The sequence below is a fragment of the Coturnix japonica genome, chromosome 1, assembly GCF_001577835.2.
Source record: "Coturnix japonica isolate 7356 chromosome 1, Coturnix japonica 2.1, whole genome shotgun sequence".
Classification (NCBI taxonomy): domain Eukaryota; kingdom Metazoa; phylum Chordata; class Aves; order Galliformes; family Phasianidae; genus Coturnix; species Coturnix japonica.
The window spans coordinates 66,242,889-66,254,164 of record NC_029516.1 but is presented as its reverse complement, the minus strand read 5'-3'; the positions used below and the strand labels follow the sequence as shown (position 1 = coordinate 66,254,164).

The following is an 11,276-nucleotide window of genomic DNA, read 5'->3' as shown; positions in this document are numbered from 1 at the left end:
TGGTTAGGCCCTGGAACAGGCTGCCCAGGGAGGTTGTGGATGCCCCGTCCTTGGAGGTGTTCAAGACCAGGTTGGACGGGGCCCTGGGCAACCTGATCTAGTAAATGTGTATGTTTGGTGGCCCTGCCAGGCAGGGGGGTTGGAGCTTCATGATCCTTGAGGTCCCTTCCAACCCGGGTCAAAAAAAAAGCCCTCGGCCCTCACGTTGCGGAACCACGTGCGGCGCCGCCGCCCGGCGGCACTTGAGGCGGGGCACGGCGGGAGCCGCGTCGGGCCGGGCCGCGCTACGATCCCGGCGGCGGCCTGCGACCACGGCTGGTGTCATCGGCATCCGCCGCCGCCGGGGTTACCTTCACTGGGCAGTGCGAGGGAGAGAGCGGAGGGGGTAGCACTGGGGGCGAGCACTATGTAAGTGAGCTCCGTCTATGAGCGGCGGTGGGACGGGGGGGAGCGGGAGAGGGCTGCGGTCCGTGGCCGGGCCTGGCGGGGTCGGGGCTGTCTGTGCACCATGATGGGAGGTGTTCTGGAAGGCAGCATTCATAGCTGGTGACGCTCGTTCGGGGTCAAAATTAGGACAGAAACAGGCCTTCATCGGAAGAAGGACAGAAAAAAATAATAATAGTCCACAGCATCCATTCCTATGTTATCATCTTTTAGCTTGCTGATGTGTTTTTAAATTGTGTGTACGTGGGAAGTCCAGAAATGCCACCTCTGCTCCTATGGTACTGGAAAAGCATGACCCAAGAAGCGAGACCCTCAGGAAGTTTGTGCTTCTTAACATTGAAGCTAGCCGCTAACACAGAGCATCCACCTGTAGCAGAGCTCCCCTTAGCTTGCTTCCCCACATCCTCCCTGTAGGAGCAGTGCTTGTACAGGTAGGTATAAGGCTGGCAACATGGGGCTTGCAACTTATTGGGTGTCATATTAAACGTGGGTCATGAAAGAAAAGACCCTACTGGTAATGTTTCTGCATTTCTGAAGTGCTTCAGTCAGGTTCTGCCGGTGTTGAATGCAGCCTTGCAGCTCAGACCAGCATGTGGGAATAGTGACAGTGCAGCCCTTGAGTGAGACCTGCAAAAAACATCCCAGCTTTGCAACAATAAGCTTGCACTAACTGCAGGTGGGCCAGGTTTTAACCCTGTGAGTAATGGAAACAGCAACGGTCCACATATACACATGATGTAAGTTTAGAAGAGTTAGAAGCATGTGTGATTCGTTACATAATTAAGAGCATTAGGAGGAAAGTTTCTGTAGGGAAAGGTTATTCTATAATTATCCTCTCTGCAGGCTTTCTAACTTCTTTTGGAACACCTGGAATTAAACAGCCCTAAAGACAAGACGTGTGGTTCATAGTGTGCCCTGGAGCAGCTCTTCCCATGTTCTTATAATCACAAACAGAGTAAGGCAGATTATCTCCTTGTTCATTCATCTGCGCTATTAAAGTAAATAAATAAAAAATAGTGGAGGCCACAAATGTCTGATGAACACCTTCTTTCTTCCTGGCCCTGGTTGGCTCTTTCCAAAAGGCCAATTTGTAATGCAATTTCTTGTGCAGGCTTCCTTCAGAGCGCTGCCTGTGCCTTCCTGAGACTGATAGATTGCCTTTCAATGAGCTTAGTTTAGGCTGCTGGGGTCTTGGCACCAGATGAAAAAGCAGCACAGCAGCAGTGTGATTGTTGTTAGCTGTAGTGACAGCCAGCACCAACGAGCATCCCCATGGCTGAGGGCAAGTTTGCACACAACTCAGGGAAAAGTTTATGCTAAGTTTTGGGCTTCTGGATGCCTCCTAAAGGATTATTCTTGTTGGCATGCTCTCGGATGCTTCTTGAGAAAGTGCTTTTACATAGCCCATGTGCCTCACCGAAGCCCTGCTGCTCTGCATTATCACCTGCAGAACTGATGCTTGGATTCCGCCTGAAATGAGGTACCTGCATCCCTTGTCTGCCCGAGCTTTTTGCTGCAGTTGGTGTGCAAAAGCATCTCCACCAACAGCAGCCCGCTGCTTACAAGCTCTTGCTACTAGAGCCACAGAGTGACAGTCAGGAACTGGGGCATGAGTGCAATAGGATGCTCAGAGTTTGCTTAGATTAGATACAGACCTGCAGAAATATCAGGGAAGGCTGGTTACACAAATTGCATCTGGGTTTGTGTCAGCTGTGCCAGAAGCAACTTTTGGGATTTGGGAGACCAAGTCTAAACGTGTGGCTCTGCAAAAGCTATACTGCTCCATTTTTAACTATTTGCATGGTCTGCAGATAGTTGGTGGTTAAACTCTCTTAGCTCAATCCCCAAATTCTTCATACCCTTCAGAATTCAGTAGTGCCACAGATCCAAACCATGGCTAACGTTTCTCTGAAGCTTATTCTTAGCCTGTCTTCTGAAATGCATCTGCAGATTTGGAGGAAGGACTGAGTTTTGGGATGCAGAGAGAAAAAGAATTGAATGACTCTGAAAATCTGTTTTCAAGCTCTTCCAGAAGTTGAAGACTTGAGCAGAAATTCGTAGGTGAATATACTTGGTAAATGTATGTACCAGCTCTTGCTGGTCTGTGAAAAAAGCAAAATGCTCAATTCCTTTCCTCATCATTGCCATCTCTCCACCTTACCTGCTAGGAGAAGATGCAAGCCTTTCTTGCCCACATGCTGGCCTGCCCAGTGCTTGAATGAGCCTTGCTGATACTAGAAATGAGATCCTGTTGTCTGGGTCTGGGACAATTCTCAAGCACTTGCTTCAGGAAATAGGACTAAAAGTATCAGGCAACAACCAAGTGATGTCTGTGGTCATCTTTGTCCTCTGACTGATGCTGTAAAATAAATGGTTAGAGTAGTTGGGAAGGTACTGTTACCTCCACTGTAAAACTAAGCTAGTTTGTATATTTTCCTGTTTGCCATCTCCTTTATTCGTTCTAGAAGTTCTCCTTTTCAGCAGATTTCCCTTGTTTAAGAAGATGCTCTTGGCAGTTTTCTCAGCTCCCAGCTCTATGATCTCTCTTTGGCCACCATTCATAGTACAGCAGCTCATAGGAGTCTGAGTCCCATAAACAAGACTGCTCACTGCTAGACAGTGTAAATAAAGCACAACAAAGGAAAATAACAAGGAGTGTTCTCCACTTCCTTGTACAGCCCTGTCCCCATACGGCAAACATTTGCTTGGGATACACTGGAATATGGATGCACAGAAGAGGTGAAGGCATTTCACCTTTATCTGTTCTCTGTCAAAGCTGCTGTCAATGATAAATCCTATAGAAGTCAATGGGAATTTTCCCTCTAGTCTAGAGACTGGGATAAATTTCATGTAAAATAAGCCAGGATTCTCCATGGCAGAATCAAAGGGATTTGGGTTTACTGCCACACACAGATGATGATCTTTCTGTCCTTGGCAGGGAATTGCTGCTGGATATACTCACCAGAGAGCGGCGCCAGGGAGAAAAGATGGTGCACACCCGGCGGAATCTCTTTGGCCCGGTAGACCAAGAGCAGCTGCACTGGGACTTTCAGCAAATGCTGCACAGCAGCATGGAGGCAGCCCAGCGGAAGTGGAACTTCAATTTCCTTCTGGATGTGCCACTGGAAGGATTCGTGCAATGGGAAGAGCTGGAGGGCCATGAGGTGCCAGCCTTCTATCGCAGCTGTGTGGTGAGAGAGCCGGAGGCCACTGCGGCACTTGAGCCAGCTCCTTTGCAAGAAGGAAAAAGCTCACCAATTGACCCTGGCGGCACCGGTGGAGAAACCAAAGACTTCCAAGCAAACAGGAGCTGGGAAGTTCCAGAAGGGAAGAAAGGAAGACGGATGTCTTTAACAGGTATGAAAGGCCTTGATATTGTTCTGATGATAAACCTGACTCCAAACAGGAAATTCTGTGGCAGGCATGTGCACTGGTCTTGCTTTAAAAAAGTGCAGCCCTTTAAAGCACCATCTGAAGGAAAATTAAATATAAATAAATGGGCATGTGATGTGTTTTTCAGAGGTACTGGTCCACAGCTGCCCTCCTGCCCCTCAGGGTCTCTTAAGGTCCTACCAGAGTCAAAGCAGTAAGTCAGTGACCACTCGATTGGCATGGTTAGGAGGGTTAGACAAGCAGTGTGAGAAAAGCAGTGGAGTTATTTCTCAAGCAGAAATCAGTTCACCTTCTGATTTCAGCTTGGATATTATTTTCAGTGAAGGCATCTGAGAAATATAAGGGCAGAACAATCTTAAACTTGGCCAGGTGGCAGAAGAGGCTAGGTCTTCAAATGCATCTCAGCAGAACTTAGTGCCAGATGTAAAAAACAAAGGAGTTTCAGGACCCGTAAAAGAGCTCTTAGTTCTTTAAAGTCCTTAGCATCGAGCATACCAAGATCTTCTGGAAATTTGCCCCCCCTCCCTACCATTCTCAACAGGAATTTGAAGTTGTTTGAAAAAATCTAATCCCATAGGTTAGATTTTCCATGTCTTTTTGAGGATTTTGTTAATGCAAGTTTGAGGTTTTCAAGACCTAGACCAAAGATTTCCTTCTGGGAATTTGATGTGAGACGCCAGCTTGGAATTGCCTTGGAGATAATTGAAGCTAAGGTTCAGGAAACACTTTCTGAACAGCAGTGTTGATCACAATAAATCAGAGAATAGAATAATTTGCTATTTGAGGGTATGAAACTTAATTGGTAGAGAGATCCGGGGAGAGATTGGAGATTAATGAAGAGTGAACATGGTACACTAGTGTACAGAACAGTGATATTTAATGAGTGCTCTTTTCTTCTCCAGAGCACTTTACAGCCATTAACTAATTAACAGTGTAATTTACAGGTAGGAGTACAGAAGAATAATTCAGAGTACAATGTTGTGATGGTTTGAGGGAACTGCTATTCAATTGTAAATCTTTCACTGGGTGTGTGGGAGTAAATTATGCAGATATTTCCAGGGGATATTTTTCTTCCGTTTTGTTTTCCCCAGGCAAGAAACATTTCAACAGGGGATACAGAAACCAAAATACCACACTACACAGTTTAACACTTTCCCACATATATTTTCATAAGAGAAAACACTTTAGTCAAACATCAGTACCCTTCTCTCCAAGGAATCTGGGCCTATGAAGTGGGCCAGGAAAATAGTTTGCAGTTGTCTTTTTTGGTGAGACTTGGAGATCAATTCCCCTCTCATTCCTGCACACGGTGACAGATAGTCAGATCAACACACAAACTTACAGCTTTCATATTGCCACCTGAACTACACCTTAGAAGTTTCCCTCCAGCATCAGAAAATTTCTGGATACAAACTAAAGTAATTCAGGCAAAACTCAGACAATTTAATGGAAAAGTAATACCTACTGATACATTCTGACCCATTGCTTCTGCCCATCCACTCACTTTCTAAAATCCTCAAAGTTTGTTTAGCATTGATATCTGAGATTGGACCTGAGCACAGCTATCTGCATAGCTGCATTCTCCTTCAGTCAACAAGAACACTACAATGCTTTACATCAAGATCCAACAATGTGTGTTTAATTTAGATTTTAAAAGACAGCTGTGGGCCATTAAATAAATATCAGCATATTAAAACTCAGCTGTGGGGTTTTGTGGATGTTGGTGCCTTCAGAGTGGAAGCAGTAGAGGTTTTTCTGCTCCGTTTGACTCCTTAGACATGCAGAGAGCTAACCAACACAAAAGTAGGTTTTCCCTTCTATCTCCCACCTCTTTTATGTACACTGCTCTATTCTCATTCTCTTTTTTTTTCATTGTGGTCTCAGTGTGGTTCTGCTGTTTTCTGGGAGAGCCTCAAGTTCCAAAACCAGACCAGCTGCAGGCTCTAAGTTTTGTTCATATTTTCCCTTTCTTTTTATTATTCAGTAACCAAGGTTGGTGAACCATGCCACCTCTACTTTTCCAAACTTGTTGGCTTCACTCAGTCTGGTTTAAACCTAGGCTGTTTTGGGAAAGCTTTCTAAGTCTCCTTTGCTTAAAGGTAAAGGTTGAGAAAACTTGTAGCCATCTGGCGTTTTCACTAGCTGGTATTGCTTCAGGAACAGTTCTAAAGCCCCATTTTCTGCAAGGTGGATAGGACAAAATGGGGATGAAAGGAAATCCAGTATTTAGGTAAGTACATTAAAACAACAGAAATTATTCCCTCCCAGGTCTCTGAGCTCAGGTTTTCCTACTGATGAGCTACAGGCAAGATATTCCTACTCAGTATGTTGCTTATGCCAATGGAAGTGCTCTTCAGAGCCCCCTCAGGGAAGGCAGCCAACTTCCATGGACTCTGTTTAGTGTCTTAGAAGAAGGCTGGACCTTCTAAATATGGCTCTGGGGAATCCGGATTCCCCTGCCTATTACACGCCTCCATCAGTTCTGAATCTGGTCTCAGCTATGAGGCATGTGAGCACACAGCAGCTGGCCTCTAGCTGAATTCTTCATAGGCAGAAATGGGAATAATGACTGCCTAAGTCTTTTCTGACTTTCACCTGCTAAGCATGTCCTTCATGCATTTATTTTCCCCAAATGAAAGGAAAGGTAGCTATACAGAAGTCTTATAAATGGGCGAAAAAAGGATTACATTTTGTAGTGTAAGCTTTATTTTCTTTCTGCTATTCTTTTTCTGTGCTGAGAGAGTGCAGTGGATTATTGCTCTTCTTCAGTGTTGCTCTGCATGCTCCTTCCTGGGAGGATATACTTCCACTCATCCTACCAATAATACTTGGTATTACATTTATGCTGCTGTTTTGACTCTACATAAAGCTCAGGTTTAAACATTGTGAAGCCCATATCCTCAGTTAGAGTAGAAGTTTTGTTAACGTGAATGCAGCTAAATGACACCAGGTAGACCCTATTGATTCTAAACACAAATAAGCATCTACTATTTCAGCTAATTAAGCCCTACCTACCCGAAAAGAGTATTTTTCAGTGTGAGGGGGGGAGGCAGGGGGTTAATTCTTATATAAACCCTTTGTTGTATTTGCAGTTCTGTAGTTAATATTGACTTATATTTGCACCTGAAAACAGAAATTCAATCACATGACCGTATGAAACAGGAGTGTTCTCTTGAGTTACATGCAATCTGAGTGAAGGAGGAGTTATAATTCAGTAGCAGTGCAAGGTTTTATGCAGTCCTCCCTGAATCCACATTTGATCTAATCAGCAGAAATAAAGCGGCCCATAAAGATGTTTCTTCCTGGTGATTTGTTTGTTATGTTTAAGGAGGAAAAATTAACCGTTTCTGGTTGGAAGGCGTTGCAGCAGTAGATCTAAAAATTGGAGTGAAACATCATGTTGTTCATCTTGTGTAATAGAGCCAAGAGTATTTTGATGAAAACTGGATAAAAGCCAGCACATTTCCTTTGTTTTGCTTGGTATTACACAGATTTATATGGAACATACTAGAAGTATTAGTTTTATCCATTCACTAGCCTTAGAGGAGTCTAAATGACAAAAAAAAGATTTGAGAGATTTCTTTGAAGCAGCCCTTATGAGCATTGCAGTTGTAATTCTGTCTGTTTGCATGTTATTTTCTAGATTACTACTCAGGAAAGAAGCAAGTCAGGACAAATACTCAAGCTGCTGCAAAGAAGCCAACTGCCTGAAAGCAAGTACTGGTGTGTCCTGCACCAGAGAGGCAACAAGCATCTACTGGGTTTCCTCAGCATTGAAAAACGCTGTGTGCAGAATTGGACCCTTAAGGACATGACACTAAGATGTATATTCACGACAATGGTCTCACAAACACAAAAAACTTTTGTTGGAATATGTTCAGGCCAAATCAACTGGAAACACTTCAGTTAGAAATCACTATTGTTAAAAACACTCTAGTTAGCACATGTGGGCACTGCAGGATTTGGTGAAGGCTAGCAGTTTAACGTGCACTAAAAATCACTGGAAATGAGAAAATGATGAACACTTAAAAAACTTCTATGCGTGTAATGCTGTTTGTGGGCATGTTAGTTTACAGTTGGGATTTTTTGTACTGTTATGTCTTTGCATATCCTCTTTTTCTCCTTTAAGCAGGGTGATTAAAGACTTATTAAATATCATCATCTCATTTTTACAGGTCTGACAACTAAAAATAATTCCCAGACACATCCGTGGTTTTTATCAGGTACAAAATGTTTTTCTTACAGCTATTCAGAATATAAGTAACGACACTTGGGTGCTAAGTGTTACTGGATTGTGAATGGAGAGAAGACTGAAATTATTTGGGAAAGTTTCCATTTCTATCAGCAGCCACATTAACCCTGTATGTCAGCCCACCATGGAAGATTTGGGTAGTTCACCTTGTTTTGAGTTCGTGTTTCCAGATACACTCCTGCATCTTTCAAGTCATTCCTGTTATCAGCTGTGTAAAAATTCAGCTGTTATTTTCAGCTGTGCTATTCCTTCTAGAACTCTGAATTTGCACAGTGGAAATTAGAATAAAATGTGCTGTATGTTCATCCACAGTTGTTAAAAAAAAAAGCCTGCTGCTTGTAAGAACATGCTAAAAAAGAGTTAAACTGTTTGGTTGCTATTTAGAGCTTTTTTGATACTGTTTTTCTAAGAAGAGAAAGGGCATTAATAACACCTCGTGACATTGTATGGACTGCTTTTTCTATGGCATTTATTAACAGACTTTTCCATCACCTACTTCTTATTTCCCTTTTTCATTCCCCTGACTAGTTTGGATAACTGAGGTTTTACAGCATGTAATAATCAGTGGGTAATACAGAAAAAGAAACCTCTAAAATATACACTCTAAATTATACTGGTGCATATGGCCATAAGATGCACGTGATGTTTAATGAACACATTTGGAAAGAGCTTTGTAAATGTCAGCTTTTTTAGAACATCGCACAATGGTGGAATACTACTTTTCATCTTGAATCTAAACAAAACAGGGTTTATCTTGGGCAGGAGAAACCAACACGTGCATGCACGTGCATGTCAGTTGTGCACATAACAACTGAAGCAAGGAAGTAATACATCCTGCCCTGCATGCGGTGTCAGGATGGTTTAGTGCATTTCTTTTTTTCCCCATTAAGAACTGCAGTGATCAGATGTAAATAATTCTTGGTTTGCCCCCAAATGGCAGAAAACATTGTTGATTTGTTTCTATGTGCTGAGACAAATACGCTTCAGTTTGCAAATTGCTCTTGGAACCTGTTTCCAGATGCATGCAAGAGAGTCACAAGAAGGAATTTTCTCTCATGGGTTTGTGATGTAATGAGGAACAAAACTTACTTCAGTTGTCGTCAAAGGCATTTTTATCCCAATGAAGCAGGATAAGAGTCAATCTTGGCAAATGCTTCTAGTCATCCATTTGGTGCATTTTTATTGCTGGGCCGTTCTGTAACAAGCTTCTCACCAAGTTGAGATAGAGGTGAGAAACTGGACCTTCTACGTGTTTATTTTTAAGCTTGACTTCTGATTAGAGCAGGCTAATCTACATTTTTTAAGTGTAGTGTTTTTCTGTAATCAGAAGAATTGCCCAGCAGTTTCTCCATGTGTTTGTGATGTTTATATCAGACCAATGACACTGAGCTACAACTTTCTGTTTTATTGCAAGGTTACTTGCAGAATTACTTTCTGACCAGAATGGCATGAGCTGTGCATTAAAGGCTGTCATGGATGTGCGAAGAAGTGTGGTGTCTTTCTTTCAAGAGGAGAAGGGGCATTTCTCTTTACTAGGGGTGATGATGACTGTTGATGCACTGCTGTCCCAGAGAAACAAGGAAGGATCTCTGCATTTTCACATCAGTTCTGTAACAGCCCACTGCTTAAGTGTACATTTAAAGTGAAATACCTACTTTAAATGCTTTGTCATCAGAACCCATAATGTCCTATGAACTTTGTTGAAGGGTTATTTAAATTACTAACAACAGGGTTTTTTGGATAATAGGGCAGATACTGGTCTTAGAGTTTGTACAGTTGACAGGTAAACAGAGGTTAAACCAGATGTTTCATACAAAAGATTATCATGATAGAAGAATAAAGGGAAAACACTCACCAATGTTGAAGGTTTGCAGTAAACTCCACGCAGAACCAATCTTCAGAGAAAGAGAGCCTGCCTTAGTGTCAGTCAGCCCTTAAATGAGATCTGGGAGAAGTGGAGCCAAGCTCCACCCCTTCTGGTAGCACAGCTGAATTACCTTCACCTGTGCTCCTGCAGCTGACTCATTGCTTGCCTCAGGTGGTTCAGGCTGTGATCAACAGTTACCCATACAGAGTTGAATGTCAGTATATTCAGACTGAAAGGTAAAGGCCCTGGCTGAAAATGCAGCTTGTGTTCACTGCATCTCAATTAACTGTGAATTCAGTGTTAGGCTAGAAAAGGGATTTTTAATGATGAGAGAAGGTAATATCTTTCTGCTTGCTGACTATGCTTATTAATGTTCTTTGAAATGGCAAAATATTGGAAATTAAGGTACACAACAGAGAGGGCAGAAAAAGTTTTCATGCCAGTGTTTGCAATTGGAAATTCGTATACATGCACCATAGGACCAAATCCCCCTGCTTACCATTGCTCCACTAACCTGCGGTGGAAGTGCTTTGGTTTCCAGCAGAGGAAAACGAGGTTGAGTAGTTTTGCACTAGTTCCTTTAACTACCTTAAATCAAGAAGCAGCCAACCACATGAAGCCATTGCCTCCTTTCTCCATGCATGAGTTTTTAAAGATTTCTACTATGGTTTTTTTCATGTGTGACAGCCAAAAATAACAACCATCTGATTAGTGCCTAAGCCTAATCAACAACTGAACAGATAAAACATCAGTCTTTATTTCATTACTATGCTCAACAAACACTGACACATTGAATTATTTTGTTCATGTTGTAAATTGCACTTTCTTGTTAAACACAGTACACAGAAAGGGAGATATATCAGTATTTAGCAACACTGTAATAATGAGATTTTTTGTTTTTATATAATGGATGTCTAGCACATTCCTGATCTTTAACTGAGGCAGACCTGACTGAACAAGCAATACACTGAAGCTTTTATCTGCTTCACCATGGCACAATCAATACACTGGACGTACCAAGCGTAATTCTGTACCATAGCAGGTCAGGGGTTTTTTGCTGACCTGTGAATTGGATCAGCAGCGTGGGTGCATGGCTTTCCATCAAATCTCACAGCAGTACTCTCTCATAATTAGAAGCAAGGAGGTATGTTCTGAAACATAAGGAATCGGAGCATTAAGGAAATGATAGCAGCACTGTTTTAAGGCCTGTTATGCAGCCAATTAGGGATTCCACAGCAGAAGAGAGACTACGTCAGGAATCCAAGGTACATGGTAACCTTGGCATGCTGCTAATGAGGTATAAGCATACCTGCTTCAGCC

The 11,276-nt window shown here is 42.7% G+C and overlaps 1 pseudogene; it reads left to right on the top strand.

Annotated features, from left to right (window-relative positions):
- The first annotated feature begins 201 nt into the window (after positions 1-201).
- LOC107317860 lies at positions 202-9,570 on the top strand (annotated as a pseudogene).
- Positions 9,571-11,276: the final 1,706 nt, after the last annotated feature.